The sequence below is a fragment of the Anarhichas minor genome, unplaced genomic scaffold (genome assembly GCF_050575085.1).
Source record: "Anarhichas minor isolate MPS153535 unplaced genomic scaffold, ASM5057508v1 ptg000136l, whole genome shotgun sequence".
NCBI classification, from domain to species: Eukaryota; Metazoa; Chordata; class Actinopteri; order Perciformes; family Anarhichadidae; genus Anarhichas; species Anarhichas minor.
The window spans coordinates 16,590,173-16,606,249 of NW_027466582.1; the positions used below are offsets into that span (position 1 = coordinate 16,590,173).

A 16,077-nucleotide genomic window follows, 5' to 3' on the forward strand; every position below is an offset into this window, starting at 1 on the left:
GTGAATGGTGCATTGAGCCTGGGCACGTGCACAATAGTCATCTTCAGCAGTTTCCGTAGTGTAGTGGTTATCACGTTCGCCTAACACGGGAAAGGTCCCCCGTTCGAAACTGGGCGGAAACAGTATTCTTTGTTCCTGCTTACTCCACAAAATAAAACTCTACTTAGTGGAATTGTCCGAAACTGGATAAGAAGTACAACTGCCCCAGGGTTGGCTTTTCCTCCACACAATCAAAGTGTTCTGACTAGCGTTCCCAGCAAACTGGATGAAAAGAAGCAGAATTTTCCATTCTGATGTGCAACCTTTCATGCATGCCGAGGTAGAGGATCATATCGTCAATGTGAAGCTGTCTCTGACAGCAGGAACATGCTCGATATGTATCGTTTCTGTGTTAAATGGCTGTTGTCTTACTAACAACTGGTAGAAAACTCCCCGTCAGGGAATCGAACCCTGGTCTTCCGCGTGACAAGCGGAGATACTATCCACTATACTAACGAGGACTGTGCTAATAGCATTTTTGGCTAAATAAAAAAAAGTGCCGCTGTTCCGGCCTATGAAGGGAATTCTTGGAGCTATACAGGGGAGGCTTTAAGTGAAGTAGACATTTACTGTCACTCAATGACACAGCAGCTGTGACTGAATCCATTCGGAAATCATGTTGTCTGGCATCTGAAATGTTTGCAGTCAAGTGTGAATGGTGCATTGAGCCTGGGCACGTGCATAAAAGTCATCTTCAGCAGTTTCCGTAGTGTAGTGGTTATCACGTTCGCTTCACACGCGAAAGGTCCCCTGTTAGAAACTGGGCGGAAACAGTATTCTTTGTTCCTGCTTACTCCACAAAATAAAACTCTACTTAGTGGAATTGTCAGAAACTGGATAAGTACAACTGCCCCAGGGTTGGCTTTTCCTCCACACAATCAAAGTGTTCTGACTAGCGTTCCCAGCAAACTGGATGAAAAGAAGCAGAATTTTCCATTCTGATGTGCATGCATGCCGAGGTAGAGGATCATATCGTCAATGTGAAGCTGTCTCTGACAGCAGGAACATGCTCGATATGTATCGTTTCTGTGTTAAATGGCTGTTGTCTTACTAACAACTGGTAGAAAACTCCCCGTCAGGGAATCGAACCCTGGTCTTCCGCGTGACAAGCGGAGATACTATCCACTATACTAACGTGGACTGTGCTAATAGCATTTTTGGCTAAATAAAAAAAAGTGCCGCTGTTCCGGCCTATGAAGGGAATTCTTGGAGCTATACAGGGGAGGCTTTAAGTGAAGTAGACATTTACTGTCACTCAATGACACAGCAGCTGTGACTGAATCCATTCGGAAATCATGTTGTCTGGCATCTGAAATGTTTGCAGTCAAGTGTGAATGGTGCATTGAGCCTGGGCACGTGCATAAAAGTCATCTTCAGCAGTTTCCGTAGTGTAGTGGTTATCACGTTCGCTTCACACGCGAAAGGTCCCCTGTTCGAAACTGGGCGGAAACAGTATTCTTTGTTCCTGCTTACTCCACAAAATAAAACTCTACTTAGTGGAATTGTCAGAAACTGGATAAGTACAACTGCCCCAGGGTTGGCTTTTCCTCCACACAATCAAAGTGTTCTGACTAGCGTTCCCAGCAAACTGGATGAAAAGAAGCAGAATTTTCCATTCTGATGTGCATGCATGCCGAGGTAGAGGATCATATCGTCAATGTGAAGCTGTCTCTGACAGCAGGAACATGCTCGATATGTATCGTTTCTGTGTTAAATGGCTGTTGTCTTACTAACAACTGGTAGAAAACTCCCCGTCAGGGAATCGAACCCTGGTCTTCCGCGTGACAAGCGGAGATACTATCCACTATACTAACGTGGACTGTGCTAATAGCATTTTTGGCTAAATAAAAAAAAGTGCCGCTGTTCCGGCCTATGAAGGGAATTCTTGGAGCTATACAGGGGAGGCTTTAAGTGAAGTAGACATTTACTGTCACTCAATGACACAGCAGCTGTGACTGAATCCATTCGGAAATCATGTTGTCTGGCATCTGAAATGTTTGCAGTCAAGTGTGAATGGTGCATTGAGCCTGGGCACGTGCATAAAAGTCATCTTCAGCAGTTTCCGTAGTGTAGTGGTTATCACGTTCGCTTCACACGCGAAAGGTCCCCTGTTCGAAACTGGGCGGAAACAGTATTCTTTGTTCCTGCTTACTCCACAAAATAAAACTCTACTTAGTGGAATTGTCGGAAACTGGATAAGAAGTACAACTGCCCCAGGGTTGGCTTTTCCTCCACACAATCAAAGTGTTCTGACTAGCGTTCCCAGCAAACTGGATGAAAAGAAGCAGAATTTTCCATTCTGATGTGCATGCATGCCGAGGTAGAGGATCATATCGTCAATGTGAAGCTGTCTCTGACAGCAGGAACATGCTCGATATGTATCGTTTCTGTGTTAAATGGCTGTTGTCTTACTAACAACTGGTAGAAAACTCCCCGTCAGGGAATCGAACCCTGGTCTTCCGCGTGACAAGCGGAGATACTATCCACTATACTAACGTGGACTGTGCTAATAGCATTTTTGGCTAAATAAAAAAAAGTGCCGCTGTTCCGGCCTATGAAGGGAATTCTTGGAGCTATACAGGGGAGGCTTTAAGTGAAGTAGACATTTACTGTCACTCAATGACACAGCAGCTGTGACTGAATCCATTCGGAAATCATGTTGTCTGGCATCTGAAATGTTTGCAGTCAAGTGTGAATGGTGCATTGAGCCTGGGCACGTGCATAAAAGTCATCTTCAGCAGTTTCCGTAGTGTAGTGGTTATCACGTTCGCTTCACACGCGAAAGGTCCCCTGTTCGAAACTGGGCGGAAACAGTATTCTTTGTTCCTGCTTACTCCACAAAATAAAACTCTACTTAGTGGAATTGTCGGAAACTGGATAAGAAGTACAACTGCCCCACGGTTGGATTTTCCTCCACACAATCAAAGTGTTCTGACTAGCGTTCCCAGCAAACTGGATGAAAAGAAGCAGAATTTTCCATTCTGACGTGCAACCTTTCATGCATGCCGAGGTAGAGGATCATATCGTCAATGTGAAGCTGTCTCTGACAGCAGAAACATGCTCAATATGTATCGTCTCTGTGTTAAATGGCTGTTGTCTTACTAACAACTGGTAGAAAACTCCCCGTCAGGGAATCGAACCCTGGTCTTCCGCGTGACAAGCGGAGATACTATCCACTATACTAACAAGGACTGCGCTAGTAGCATTTTTGGCTAAATAAAAAAAAGTGCCGCTGTTCCGGCCTATGAAGGGAATTCTTGGAGCTATACAGGGGAGGCTTTAAGTGTAGTAGACATTTACTGTCACTCAATGACACAGCAGCTGTGACTGAATCCATTCGGAAATCATGTTGTCTGGCATCTGAAATGTTTGCAGTCAAGTGTGAATGGTGCATTGAGCCTGGGCACGTGCATAAAAGTCATCTTCAGCAGTTTCCGTAGTGTAGTGGTTATCACGTTCGCTTCACACGCGAAAGGTCCCCTGTTCGAAACTGGGCGGAAACAGTATTCTTTGTTCCTGCTTACTCCACAAAATAAAACTCTACTTAGTGGAATTGTCAGAAACTGGATAAGTACAACTGCCCCAGGGTTGGCTTTTCCTCCACACAATCAAAGTGTTCTGACTAGCGTTCCCAGCAAACTGGATGAAAAGAAGCAGAATTTTCCATTCTGATGTGCATGCATGCCGAGGTAGAGGATCATATCGTCAATGTGAAGCTGTCTCTGACAGCAGGAACATGCTCGATATGTATCGTTTCTGTGTTAAATGGCTGTTGTCTTACTAACAACTGGTAGAAAACTCCCCGTCAGGGAATCGAACCCTGGTCTTCCGCGTGACAAGCGGAGATACTATCCACTATACTAACGTGGACTGTGCTAATAGCATTTTTGGCTAAATAAAAAAAAGTGCCGCTGTTCCGGCCTATGAAGGGAATTCTTGGAGCTATACAGGGGAGGCTTTAAGTGAAGTAGACATTTACTGTCACTCAATGACACAGCAGCTGTGACTGAATCCATTCGGAAATCATGTTGTCTGGCATCTGAAATGTTTGCAGTCAAGTGTGAATGGTGCATTGAGCCTGGGCACGTGCATAAAAGTCATCTTCAGCAGTTTCCGTAGTGTAGTGGTTATCACGTTCGCTTCACACGCGAAAGGTCCCCTGTTCGAAACTGGGCGGAAACAGTATTCTTTGTTCCTGCTTACTCCACAAAATAAAACTCTACTTAGTGGAATTGTCGGAAACTGGATAAGAAGTACAACTGCCCCACGGTTGGATTTTCCTCCACACAATCAAAGTGTTCTGACTAGCGTTCCCAGCAAACTGGATGAAAAGAAGCAGAATTTTCCATTCTGACGTGCAACCTTTCATGCATGCCGAGGTAGAGGATCATATCGTCAATGTGAAGCTGTCTCTGACAGCAGAAACATGCTCAATATGTATCGTCTCTGTGTTAAATGGCTGTTGTCTTACTAACAACTGGTAGAAAACTCCCCGTCAGGGAATCGAACCCTGGTCTTCCGCGTGACAAGCGGAGATACTATCCACTATACTAACAAGGACTGCGCTAGTAGCATTTTTGGCTAAATAAAAAAAAGTGCCGCTGTTCCGGCCTATGAAGGGAATTCTTGGAGCTATACAGGGGAGGCTTTAAGTGTAGTAGACATTTACTGTCACTCAATGACACAGCAGCTGTGACTGAATCCATTCGGAAATCATGTTGTCTGGCATCTGAAATGGTTGCAGTCAAGTGTGAATGGTGCATTGAGCCTGGGCACGTGCATAAAGGTTATCTTCAGCAGTTTCCGTAGTGTAGTGGTTATCACGTTTGCTTCACACGCGAAAGGTCCTCAGTTCGAAACTGGGCGGAAACAGTATTCTTTGTTCCTGCTTACTCCACAAAATAAAACTCTACTTAGTGGAATTGTCCGAAACTGGATAAGTACAACTGCCCCAGGGTTGGCTTTTCCTCCACACAATCAAAGTGTTCTGACTAGCGTTCCCAGCAAACTGGATGAAAAGAAGCAGAATTTTCCATTCTGATGTGCATGCATGCCGAGGTAGAGGATCATATCGTCAATGTGAAGCTGTCTCTGACAGCAGAAACATGCTCAATATGTATCGTCTCTGTGTTAAATGGCTGTTGTCTTACTAACAACTGGTAGAAAACTCCCCGTCAGGGAATCGAACCCTGGTCTTCCGCGTGACAAGCGGAGATACTATCCACTATACTAACGAGGACTGTGCTAATAGCATTTTTGGCTAAATAAAAAAAAGTGCCGCTGTTCCGGCCTATGAAGGGAATTCTTGGAGCTATACAGGGGAGGCTTTAAGTGTAGTAGACATTTACTGTCACTCAATGACACAGCAGCTGTGAGTGAATCCATTCGGAAATCATGTTGTCTGGCATCTGAAATGGTTGCAGTCAAGTGTGAATGGTGCATTGAGCCTGGGCACGTGCACAATAGTCATCTTCAGCAGTTTCCGTAGTGTAGTGGTTATCACGTTCGCCTAACACGGGAAAGGTCCCCCGTTCGAAACTGGGCGGAAACAGTATTCTTTGTTCCTGCTTACTCCACAAAATAAAACTCTACTTAGTGGAATTGTCCGAAACTGGATAAGAAGTACAACTGCCCCAGGGTTGGCTTTTCCTCCACACAATCAAAGTGTTCTGACTAGCGTTCCCAGCAAACTGGATGAAAAGAAGCAGAATTTTCCATTCTGATGTGCAACCTTTCATGCATGCCGAGGTAGAGGATCATATCGTCAATGTGAAGCTGTCTCTGACAGCAGGAACATGCTCGATATGTATCGTTTCTGTGTTAAATGGCTGTTGTCTTACTAACAACTGGTAGAAAACTCCCCGTCAGGGAATCGAACCCTGGTCTTCCGCGTGACAAGCGGAGATACTATCCACTATACTAACGAGGACTGTGCTAATAGCATTTTTGGCTAAATAAAAAAAAGTGCCGCTGTTCCGGCCTATGAAGGGAATTCTTGGAGCTATACAGGGGAGGCTTTAAGTGAAGTAGACATTTACTGTCACTCAATGACACAGCAGCTGTGACTGAATCCATTCGGAAATCATGTTGTCTGGCATCTGAAATGTTTGCAGTCAAGTGTGAATGGTGCATTGAGCCTGGGCACGTGCATAAAAGTCATCTTCAGCAGTTTCCGTAGTGTAGTGGTTATCACGTTCGCTTCACACGCGAAAGGTCCCCTGTTAGAAACTGGGCGGAAACAGTATTCTTTGTTCCTGCTTACTCCACAAAATAAAACTCTACTTAGTGGAATTGTCAGAAACTGGATAAGTACAACTGCCCCAGGGTTGGCTTTTCCTCCACACAATCAAAGTGTTCTGACTAGCGTTCCCAGCAAACTGGATGAAAAGAAGCAGAATTTTCCATTCTGATGTGCATGCATGCCGAGGTAGAGGATCATATCGTCAATGTGAAGCTGTCTCTGACAGCAGGAACATGCTCGATATGTATCGTTTCTGTGTTAAATGGCTGTTGTCTTACTAACAACTGGTAGAAAACTCCCCGTCAGGGAATCGAACCCTGGTCTTCCGCGTGACAAGCGGAGATACTATCCACTATACTAACGTGGACTGTGCTAATAGCATTTTTGGCTAAATAAAAAAAAGTGCCGCTGTTCCGGCCTATGAAGGGAATTCTTGGAGCTATACAGGGGAGGCTTTAAGTGAAGTAGACATTTACTGTCACTCAATGACACAGCAGCTGTGACTGAATCCATTCGGAAATCATGTTGTCTGGCATCTGAAATGTTTGCAGTCAAGTGTGAATGGTGCATTGAGCCTGGGCACGTGCATAAAAGTCATCTTCAGCAGTTTCCGTAGTGTAGTGGTTATCACGTTCGCTTCACACGCGAAAGGTCCCCTGTTCGAAACTGGGCGGAAACAGTATTCTTTGTTCCTGCTTACTCCACAAAATAAAACTCTACTTAGTGGAATTGTCAGAAACTGGATAAGTACAACTGCCCCAGGGTTGGCTTTTCCTCCACACAATCAAAGTGTTCTGACTAGCGTTCCCAGCAAACTGGATGAAAAGAAGCAGAATTTTCCATTCTGATGTGCATGCATGCCGAGGTAGAGGATCATATCGTCAATGTGAAGCTGTCTCTGACAGCAGGAACATGCTCGATATGTATCGTTTCTGTGTTAAATGGCTGTTGTCTTACTAACAACTGGTAGAAAACTCCCCGTCAGGGAATCGAACCCTGGTCTTCCACGTGACAAGCGGAGATACTATCCACTATACTAACGTGGACTGTGCTAATAGCATTTTTGGCTAAATAAAAAAAAGTGCCGCTGTTCCGGCCTATGAAGGGAATTCTTGGAGCTATACAGGGGAGGCTTTAAGTGAAGTAGACATTTACTGTCACTCAATGACACAGCAGCTGTGACTGAATCCATTCGGAAATCATGTTGTCTGGCATCTGAAATGTTTGCAGTCAAGTGTGAATGGTGCATTGAGCCTGGGCACGTGCATAAAAGTCATCTTCAGCAGTTTCCGTAGTGTAGTGGTTATCACGTTCGCTTCACACGCGAAAGGTCCCCTGTTCGAAACTGGGCGGAAACAGTATTCTTTGTTCCTGCTTACTCCACAAAATAAAACTCTACTTAGTGGAATTGTCAGAAACTGGATAAGTACAACTGCCCCAGGGTTGGCTTTTCCTCCACACAATCAAAGTGTTCTGACTAGCGTTCCCAGCAAACTGGATGAAAAGAAGCAGAATTTTCCATTCTGATGTGCATGCATGCCGAGGTAGAGGATCATATCGTCAATGTGAAGCTGTCTCTGACAGCAGGAACATGCTCGATATGTATCGTTTCTGTGTTAAATGGCTGTTGTCTTACTAACAACTGGTAGAAAACTCCCCGTCAGGGAATCGAACCCTGGTCTTCCGCGTGACAAGCGGAGATACTATCCACTATACTAACGAGGACTGTGCTAATAGCATTTTTGGCTAAATAAAAAAAAGTGCCGCTGTTCCGGCCTATGAAGGGAATTCTTGGAGCTATACAGGGGAGGCTTTAAGTGTAGTAGACATTTACTGTCACTCAATGACACAGCAGCTGTGAGTGAATCCATTCGGAAATCATGTTGTCTGGCATCTGAAATGGTTGCAGTCAAGTGTGAATGGTGCATTGAGCCTGGGCACGTGCACAATAGTCATCTTCAGCAGTTTCCGTAGTGTAGTGGTTATCACGTTCGCCTAACACGGGAAAGGTCCCCCGTTCGAAACTGGGCGGAAACAGTATTCTTTGTTCCTGCTTACTCCACAAAATAAAACTCTACTTAGTGGAATTGTCCGAAACTGGATAAGAAGTACAACTGCCCCAGGGTTGGCTTTTCCTCCACACAATCAAAGTGTTCTGACTAGCGTTCCCAGCAAACTGGATGAAAAGAAGCAGAATTTTCCATTCTGATGTGCAACCTTTCATGCATGCCGAGGTAGAGGATCATATCGTCAATGTGAAGCTGTCTCTGACAGCAGGAACATGCTCGATATGTATCGTTTCTGTGTTAAATGGCTGTTGTCTTACTAACAACTGGTAGAAAACTCCCCGTCAGGGAATCGAACCCTGGTCTTCCGCGTGACAAGCGGAGATACTATCCACTATACTAACGAGGACTGTGCTAATAGCATTTTTGGCTAAATAAAAAAAAGTGCCGCTGTTCCGGCCTATGAAGGGAATTCTTGGAGCTATACAGGGGAGGCTTTAAGTGAAGTAGACATTTACTGTCACTCAATGACACAGCAGCTGTGACTGAATCCATTCGGAAATCATGTTGTCTGGCATCTGAAATGTTTGCAGTCAAGTGTGAATGGTGCATTGAGCCTGGGCACGTGCATAAAAGTCATCTTCAGCAGTTTCCGTAGTGTAGTGGTTATCACGTTCGCTTCACACGCGAAAGGTCCCCTGTTAGAAACTGGGCGGAAACAGTATTCTTTGTTCCTGCTTACTCCACAAAATAAAACTCTACTTAGTGGAATTGTCAGAAACTGGATAAGTACAACTGCCCCAGGGTTGGCTTTTCCTCCACACAATCAAAGTGTTCTGACTAGCGTTCCCAGCAAACTGGATGAAAAGAAGCAGAATTTTCCATTCTGATGTGCATGCATGCCGAGGTAGAGGATCATATCGTCAATGTGAAGCTGTCTCTGACAGCAGGAACATGCTCGATATGTATCGTTTCTGTGTTAAATGGCTGTTGTCTTACTAACAACTGGTAGAAAACTCCCCGTCAGGGAATCGAACCCTGGTCTTCCGCGTGACAAGCGGAGATACTATCCACTATACTAACGTGGACTGTGCTAATAGCATTTTTGGCTAAATAAAAAAAAGTGCCGCTGTTCCGGCCTATGAAGGGAATTCTTGGAGCTATACAGGGGAGGCTTTAAGTGAAGTAGACATTTACTGTCACTCAATGACACAGCAGCTGTGACTGAATCCATTCGGAAATCATGTTGTCTGGCATCTGAAATGTTTGCAGTCAAGTGTGAATGGTGCATTGAGCCTGGGCACGTGCATAAAAGTCATCTTCAGCAGTTTCCGTAGTGTAGTGGTTATCACGTTCGCTTCACACGCGAAAGGTCCCCTGTTCGAAACTGGGCGGAAACAGTATTCTTTGTTCCTGCTTACTCCACAAAATAAAACTCTACTTAGTGGAATTGTCAGAAACTGGATAAGTACAACTGCCCCAGGGTTGGCTTTTCCTCCACACAATCAAAGTGTTCTGACTAGCGTTCCCAGCAAACTGGATGAAAAGAAGCAGAATTTTCCATTCTGATGTGCATGCATGCCGAGGTAGAGGATCATATCGTCAATGTGAAGCTGTCTCTGACAGCAGGAACATGCTCGATATGTATCGTTTCTGTGTTAAATGGCTGTTGTCTTACTAACAACTGGTAGAAAACTCCCCGTCAGGGAATCGAACCCTGGTCTTCCACGTGACAAGCGGAGATACTATCCACTATACTAACGTGGACTGTGCTAATAGCATTTTTGGCTAAATAAAAAAAAGTGCCGCTGTTCCGGCCTATGAAGGGAATTCTTGGAGCTATACAGGGGAGGCTTTAAGTGAAGTAGACATTTACTGTCACTCAATGACACAGCAGCTGTGACTGAATCCATTCGGAAATCATGTTGTCTGGCATCTGAAATGTTTGCAGTCAAGTGTGAATGGTGCATTGAGCCTGGGCACGTGCATAAAAGTCATCTTCAGCAGTTTCCGTAGTGTAGTGGTTATCACGTTCGCTTCACACGCGAAAGGTCCCCTGTTCGAAACTGGGCGGAAACAGTATTCTTTGTTCCTGCTTACTCCACAAAATAAAACTCTACTTAGTGGAATTGTCAGAAACTGGATAAGTACAACTGCCCCAGGGTTGGCTTTTCCTCCACACAATCAAAGTGTTCTGACTAGCGTTCCCAGCAAACTGGATGAAAAGAAGCAGAATTTTCCATTCTGATGTGCATGCATGCCGAGGTAGAGGATCATATCGTCAATGTGAAGCTGTCTCTGACAGCAGGAACATGCTCGATATGTATCGTTTCTGTGTTAAATGGCTGTTGTCTTACTAACAACTGGTAGAAAACTCCCCGTCAGGGAATCGAACCCTGGTCTTCCGCGTGACAAGCGGAGATACTATCCACTATACTAACGAGGACTGTGCTAATAGCATTTTTGGCTAAATAAAAAAAAGTGCCGCTGTTCCGGCCTATGAAGGGAATTCTTGGAGCTATACAGGGGAGGCTTTAAGTGTAGTAGACATTTACTGTCACTCAATGACACAGCAGCTGTGAGTGAATCCATTCGGAAATCATGTTGTCTGGCATCTGAAATGGTTGCAGTCAAGTGTGAATGGTGCATTGAGCCTGGGCACGTGCACAATAGTCATCTTCAGCAGTTTCCGTAGTGTAGTGGTTATCACGTTCGCCTAACACGGGAAAGGTCCCCCGTTCGAAACTGGGCGGAAACAGTATTCTTTGTTCCTGCTTACTCCACAAAATAAAACTCTACTTAGTGGAATTGTCCGAAACTGGATAAGAAGTACAACTGCCCCAGGGTTGGCTTTTCCTCCACACAATCAAAGTGTTCTGACTAGCGTTCCCAGCAAACTGGATGAAAAGAAGCAGAATTTTCCATTCTGATGTGCAACCTTTCATGCATGCCGAGGTAGAGGATCATATCGTCAATGTGAAGCTGTCTCTGACAGCAGGAACATGCTCGATATGTATCGTTTCTGTGTTAAATGGCTGTTGTCTTACTAACAACTGGTAGAAAACTCCCCGTCAGGGAATCGAACCCTGGTCTTCCGCGTGACAAGCGGAGATACTATCCACTATACTAACGAGGACTGTGTTAATAGCATTTTTGGCTAAATAAAAAAAAGTGCCGCTGTTCCGGCCTATGAAGGGAATTCTTGGAGCTATACAGGGGAGGCTTTAAGTGAAGTAGACATTTACTGTCACTCAATGACACAGCAGCTGTGACTGAATCCATTCGGAAATCATGTTGTCTGGCATCTGAAATGTTTGCAGTCAAGTGTGAATGGTGCATTGAGCCTGGGCACGTGCATAAAAGTCATCTTCAGCAGTTTCCGTAGTGTAGTGGTTATCACGTTCGCCTAACACGCGAAAGGTCCCCTGTTCGAAACTGGGAGGAAACAGTATTCTTTGTTCCTGCTTACTCCACAAAATAAAACTCTACTTAGTGGAATTGTCCGAAACTGGATAAGTACAACTGCCCCAGGGTTGGCTTTTCCTCCACACAATCAAAGTGTTCTGACTAGCGTTCCCAGCAAACTGGATGAAAAGAAGCAGAATTTTCCATTCTGATGTGCAACCTTTCATGCATGCCGAGGTAGAGGATCATATCGTCAATGTGAAGCTGTCTCTGACAGCAGAAACATGCTCAATATGTATCGTCTCTGTGTTAAATGGCTGTTGTCTTACTAACAACTGGTAGAAAACTCCCCGTCAGGGAATCGAACCCTGGTCTTCCGCGTGACAAGAGGAGATACTATCCACTATACTAACGAGGACTGTGCTAATAGCATTTTTGGCTAAATAAAAAAAAGTGCCGCTGTTCCGGCCTATGAAGGGAATTCTTGGAGCTATACAGGGGAGGCTTTAAGTGTAGTAGACATTTACTGTCACTCAATGACACAGCAGCTGTGACTGAATCCATTCGGAAATCATGTTGTCTGGCATCTGAAATGGTTGCAGTCAAGTGTGAATGGTGCATTGAGCCTGGGCACGTGCACAATAGTCATCTTCAGCAGTTTCCGTAGTGTAGTGGTTATCACGTTCGCCTAACACGCGAAAGGTCCCCCGTTCGAAACTGGGCGGAAACAGTATTCTTTGTTCCTGCTTACTCCACAAAATAAAACTCTACTTAGTGGAATTGTCGGAAACTGGATAAGAAGTACAACTGCCCCAGGGTTGGATTTTCCTCCACACAATCAAAGTGTTCTGACCAGCGTTCCCAGCAAACTGGATGAAAAGAAGCAGAATTTTCCATTCTGACGTGCAACCTTTCATGCATGCCGAGGTAGAGGATCATATCGTCAATGTGAAGCTGTCTCTGACAGCAGGAACATGCTCAATATGTATCGTCTCTGTGTTAAATGGCTGTTGTCTTACTAGCAACTGGTAGAAAACTCCCCGTCAGGGAATCGAACCCTGGTCTTCCGCGTGACAAGCGGAGATACTATCCACTATACTAACGAGGACTGTGCTAATAGCATTTTTGGCTAAATAAAAAAAAGTGCCGCTGTTCCGGCCTATGAAGGGAATTCTTGGAGCTATACAGGGGAGGCTTTAAGTGAAGTAGACATTTACTGTCACTCAATGACACAGCAGCTGTGACTGAATCCATTCGGAAATCATGTTGTCTGGCATCTGAAATGGTTGCAGTCAAGTGTGAATGGTGCATTGAGCCTGGGCACATGCACAATAGTCATCTTCAGCAGTTTCCGTAGTGTAGTGGTTATCACGTTCGCCTAACACGCGAAAGGTCCCCCGTTGGAAACTGGGCGGAAACAGTATTCTTTGTTCCTGCTTACTCCACACAATAAAACTCTACTTAGTGGAATTGTCCGAAACTGGATAAGAAGTACAACTGCCCCAGGGTTGGCTTTTCCTCCACACAATCAAAGTGTTCTGACTAGCGTTCCCAGCAAACTGGATGAAAAGAAGCAGAATTTTCCATTCTGATGTGCATGCATGCCGAGGTAGAGGATCATATCGTCAATGTGAAGCTGTCTCTGACAGCAGAAACATGCTCAATATGTATCGTCTCTGTGTTAAATGGCTGTTGTCTTACTAGCAACTGGTAGAAAACTCCCCTTCAGGGAATCGAACCCTGGTCTTCCGCGTGACAAGCGGAGATACTATCCACTATACTAACGAGGACTGTGCTAATAGCATTTTTGGCTAAATAAAAAAAAGTGCCGCTGTTCCGGCCTATGAAGGGAATTCTTGGAGCTATACAGGGGAGGCTTTAAGTGTAGTAGACATTTACTGTCACTCAATGACACAGCAGCTGTGACTGAATCCATTCGGAAATCATGTTGTCTGGCATCTGAAATGGTTGCAGTCAAGTGTGAATGGTGCATTGAGCCTGGGCACGTGCACAATAGTCATCTTCAGCAGTTTCCGTAGTGTAGTGGTTATCACGTTCGCCTAACACGCGAAAGGTCCCCCGTTCGAAACTGGGCGGAAACAGTATTCTTTGTTCCTGCTTACTCCACACAATAAAACTCTACTTAGTGGAATTGTCCGAAACTGGATAAGAAGTACAACTGCCCCAGGGTTGGCTTTTCCTCCACACAATCAAAGTGTTCTGACTAGCGTTCCCAGCAAACTGGATGAAAAGAAGCAGAATTTTCCATTCTGATGTGCATGCATGCCGAGGTAGAGGATCATATCGTCAATGTGAAGCTGTCTCTGACAGCAGAAACATGCTCAATATGTATCGTCTCTGTGTTAAATGGCTGTTGTCTTACTAGCAACTGGTAGAAAACTCCCCATCAGGGAATCGAACCCTGGTCTTCCGCGTGACAAGCGGAGATACTATCCACTATACTAACGAGGACTGTGCTAATAGCATTTTTGGCTAAATAAAAAAAAGTGCCGCTGTTCCGGCCTATGAAGGGAATTCTTGGAGCTATACAGGGGAGGCTTTAAGTGTAGTAGACATTTACTGTCACTCAATGACACAGCAGCTGTGACTGAATCCATTCGGAAATCATGTTGTCTGGCATCTGAAATGGTTGCAGTCAAGTGTGAATGGTGCATTGAGCCTGGGCACATGCACAATAGTCATCTTCAGCAGTTTCCGTAGTGTAGTGGTTATCACGTTCGCCTAACACGCGAAAGGTCCCCTGTTCGAAACTGGGCGGAAACAGTATTCTTTGTTCCTGCTTACTCCACACAATAAAACTCTACTTAGTGGAATTGTCCGAAACTGGATAAGTACAACTGCCCCAGGGTTGGCTTTTCCTCCACACAATCAAAGTGTTCTGACTAGCGTTCCCAGCAAACTGGATGAAAAGAAGCAGAATTTTCCATTCTGATGTGCATGCATGCCGAGGTAGAGGATCATATCGTCAATGTGAAGCTGTCTCTGACAGCAGAAACATGCTCAATATGTATCGTCTCTGTGTTAAATGGCTGTTGTCTTACTAGCAACTGGTAGAAAACTCCCCGTCAGGGAATCGAACCCTGGTCTTCCGCGTGACAAGCGGAGATACTATCCACTATACTAACGAGGACTGTGGTAATAGCATTTTTGGCTAAATAAAAAAAAGTGCCGCTGTTCCGGCCTATGAAGGGAATTCTTGGAGCTATACAGGGGAGGCTTTAAGTGTAGTAGACATTTACTGTCACTCAATGACACAGCAGCTGTGACTGAATCCATTCGGAAATCATGTTGTCTGGCATCTGAAATGGTTGCAGTCAAGTGTGAATGGTGCATTGAGCCTGGGCACATGCACAATAGTCATCTTCAGCAGTTTCCGTAGTGTAGTGGTTATCACGTTCGCCTAACACGCGAAAGGTCCCCCGTTCGAAACTGGGCGGAAACAGTATTCTTTGTTCCTGCTTACTCCACAAAATAAAACTCTACTTAGTGGAATTGTCGGAAACTGGATAAGAAGTACAACTGCCCCAGGGTTGGATTTTCCTCCACACAATCAAAGTGTTCTGACCAGCGTTCCCAGCAAACTGGATGAAAAGAAGCAGAATTTTCCATTCTGACGTGCAACCTTTCATGCATGCCGAGGTAGAGGATCATATCGTCAATGTGAAGCTGTCTCTGACAGCAGGAACATGCTCAATATGTATCGTCTCTGTGTTAAATGGCTGTTGTCTTACTAGCAACTGGTAGAAAACTCCCCGTCAGGGAATCGAACCCTGGTCTTCCGCGTGACAAGCGGAGATACTATCCACTATACTAACGAGGACTGTGCTAATAGCATTTTTGGCTAAATAAAAAAAAGTGCCGCTGTTCCGGCCTATGAAGGGAATTCTTGGAGCTATACAGGGGAGGCTTTAAGTGAAGTAGACATTTACTGTCACTCAATGACACAGCAGCTGTGACTGAATCCATTCGGAAATCATGTTGTCTGGCATCTGAAATGGTTGCAGTCAAGTGTGAATGGTGCATTGAGCCTGGGCACATGCACAATAGTCATCTTCAGCAGTTTCCGTAGTGTAGTGGTTATCACGTTCGCCTAACACGCGAAAGGTCCCCTGTTCGAAACTGGGCGGAAACAGTATTCTTTGTTCCTGCTTACTCCACACAATAAAACTCTACTTAGTGGAATTGTCCGAAACTGGATAAGTACAACTGCCCCAGGGTTGGCTTTTCCTCCACACAATCAAAGTGTTCTGACTAGCGTTCCCAGCAAACTGGATGAAAAGAAGCAGAATTTTCCATTCTGATGTGCATGCATGCCGAGGTAGAGGATCATATCGTCAATGTGAAGCTGTCTCTGACAGCAGAAAC

The 16,077-nt window shown here is 44.9% G+C and overlaps 21 non-coding genes across 21 annotated transcripts; all 21 read left to right on the forward strand.

The window, feature by feature from the left end:
* Positions 1-49: 49 nt before the first annotated feature.
* Positions 50-122, forward strand: trnav-aac (transfer RNA valine (anticodon AAC)). The gene has a single exon. It is a non-coding gene; the product is annotated as a tRNA-Val (tRNA).
* A 1,296-nt stretch (positions 123-1,418) lies between these two features.
* On the forward strand, positions 1,419-1,491 carry trnav-cac (transfer RNA valine (anticodon CAC)). Its single transcript has one exon. It is a non-coding gene; the product is annotated as a tRNA-Val (tRNA).
* Positions 1,492-2,097: 606 nt separating this feature from the next.
* trnav-cac (transfer RNA valine (anticodon CAC)) lies at positions 2,098-2,170 on the forward strand. Its single transcript has one exon. It is a non-coding gene; the product is annotated as a tRNA-Val (tRNA).
* A 609-nt stretch (positions 2,171-2,779) lies between these two features.
* Positions 2,780-2,852, forward strand: trnav-cac (transfer RNA valine (anticodon CAC)). Its single transcript has one exon. It is a non-coding gene; the product is annotated as a tRNA-Val (tRNA).
* A 617-nt stretch (positions 2,853-3,469) lies between these two features.
* Positions 3,470-3,542, forward strand: trnav-cac (transfer RNA valine (anticodon CAC)). Its single transcript has one exon. It is a non-coding gene; the product is annotated as a tRNA-Val (tRNA).
* Positions 3,543-4,148: 606 nt separating this feature from the next.
* Positions 4,149-4,221, forward strand: trnav-cac (transfer RNA valine (anticodon CAC)). The gene has a single exon. It is a non-coding gene; the product is annotated as a tRNA-Val (tRNA).
* A 617-nt stretch (positions 4,222-4,838) lies between these two features.
* trnav-cac (transfer RNA valine (anticodon CAC)) lies at positions 4,839-4,911 on the forward strand. The gene has a single exon. It is a non-coding gene; the product is annotated as a tRNA-Val (tRNA).
* Positions 4,912-5,517: 606 nt separating this feature from the next.
* trnav-aac (transfer RNA valine (anticodon AAC)) lies at positions 5,518-5,590 on the forward strand. The gene has a single exon. It is a non-coding gene; the product is annotated as a tRNA-Val (tRNA).
* A 1,296-nt stretch (positions 5,591-6,886) lies between these two features.
* trnav-cac (transfer RNA valine (anticodon CAC)) lies at positions 6,887-6,959 on the forward strand. The gene has a single exon. It is a non-coding gene; the product is annotated as a tRNA-Val (tRNA).
* Positions 6,960-7,565: 606 nt separating this feature from the next.
* Positions 7,566-7,638, forward strand: trnav-cac (transfer RNA valine (anticodon CAC)). The gene has a single exon. It is a non-coding gene; the product is annotated as a tRNA-Val (tRNA).
* A 606-nt stretch (positions 7,639-8,244) lies between these two features.
* Positions 8,245-8,317, forward strand: trnav-aac (transfer RNA valine (anticodon AAC)). The gene has a single exon. It is a non-coding gene; the product is annotated as a tRNA-Val (tRNA).
* Positions 8,318-9,613: 1,296 nt separating this feature from the next.
* trnav-cac (transfer RNA valine (anticodon CAC)) lies at positions 9,614-9,686 on the forward strand. The gene has a single exon. It is a non-coding gene; the product is annotated as a tRNA-Val (tRNA).
* A 606-nt stretch (positions 9,687-10,292) lies between these two features.
* On the forward strand, positions 10,293-10,365 carry trnav-cac (transfer RNA valine (anticodon CAC)). Its single transcript has one exon. It is a non-coding gene; the product is annotated as a tRNA-Val (tRNA).
* Positions 10,366-10,971: 606 nt separating this feature from the next.
* trnav-aac (transfer RNA valine (anticodon AAC)) lies at positions 10,972-11,044 on the forward strand. Its single transcript has one exon. It is a non-coding gene; the product is annotated as a tRNA-Val (tRNA).
* A 617-nt stretch (positions 11,045-11,661) lies between these two features.
* On the forward strand, positions 11,662-11,734 carry trnav-aac (transfer RNA valine (anticodon AAC)). The gene has a single exon. It is a non-coding gene; the product is annotated as a tRNA-Val (tRNA).
* Positions 11,735-12,348: 614 nt separating this feature from the next.
* Positions 12,349-12,421, forward strand: trnav-aac (transfer RNA valine (anticodon AAC)). The gene has a single exon. It is a non-coding gene; the product is annotated as a tRNA-Val (tRNA).
* A 617-nt stretch (positions 12,422-13,038) lies between these two features.
* trnav-aac (transfer RNA valine (anticodon AAC)) lies at positions 13,039-13,111 on the forward strand. The gene has a single exon. It is a non-coding gene; the product is annotated as a tRNA-Val (tRNA).
* A 609-nt stretch (positions 13,112-13,720) lies between these two features.
* trnav-aac (transfer RNA valine (anticodon AAC)) lies at positions 13,721-13,793 on the forward strand. The gene has a single exon. It is a non-coding gene; the product is annotated as a tRNA-Val (tRNA).
* A 609-nt stretch (positions 13,794-14,402) lies between these two features.
* trnav-aac (transfer RNA valine (anticodon AAC)) lies at positions 14,403-14,475 on the forward strand. The gene has a single exon. It is a non-coding gene; the product is annotated as a tRNA-Val (tRNA).
* A 606-nt stretch (positions 14,476-15,081) lies between these two features.
* trnav-aac (transfer RNA valine (anticodon AAC)) lies at positions 15,082-15,154 on the forward strand. The gene has a single exon. It is a non-coding gene; the product is annotated as a tRNA-Val (tRNA).
* A 617-nt stretch (positions 15,155-15,771) lies between these two features.
* Positions 15,772-15,844, forward strand: trnav-aac (transfer RNA valine (anticodon AAC)). Its single transcript has one exon. It is a non-coding gene; the product is annotated as a tRNA-Val (tRNA).
* The last annotated feature ends 233 nt before the right edge of the window (positions 15,845-16,077 follow it).